A 404-nucleotide genomic window follows, 5' to 3' on the forward strand; every position below is an offset into this window, starting at 1 on the left:
GAGGGTTTGAGAACAGCCACAGAGCCAGAAGAACGAAACACTTCTCCAAGAGTGCACCGACCTTCTAGAGGGTGGGTAACAGGTGTTAGTTCATGTGGGAGCATGATGGCTGCAGGTGGCTGGGCCAGCCCCTGCCTGTGGAGGGATCAGGCACTGCGGTCTTCATGGAATTGCTTCCTTTTTTGCTTCTTACTTTCCTCTTCTGCTTCTCTCTTTTTCCCCTTGACCCTGCTCCTCCCTCCAAACTTTGTCTCTCTTTCTTTTTTTTCTTTTTTCTTTTTGCATTGGAGTCTCACTCTGTCACCCAGACTGGAGTGTAGTGGCCACTCCCGGTCACCGCAGCCTCGAATTGCTGGGCTCCGGCGATCCTTCTGCCTCAGCCTTCCAAGTAGCTAGAACTACAG

The 404-nt window shown here is 52.0% G+C and overlaps 1 protein-coding gene across 1 annotated transcript in view; it reads right to left on the reverse strand.

Annotated features, from left to right (window-relative positions):
* ABCA4 (ATP binding cassette subfamily A member 4) overlaps window positions 1-404 on the reverse strand; it is a 135,289-nt gene that overhangs the window by 31,750 nt on the left and 103,135 nt on the right. The window lies entirely within an intron of this gene.

This window comes from Carlito syrichta, unplaced genomic scaffold, assembly GCF_000164805.1.
Source record: "Carlito syrichta isolate Samal-C Ts95f unplaced genomic scaffold, Tarsius_syrichta-2.0.1 Scaffold316502, whole genome shotgun sequence".
Lineage (NCBI taxonomy): Eukaryota > Metazoa > Chordata > Mammalia > Primates > Tarsiidae > Carlito > Carlito syrichta.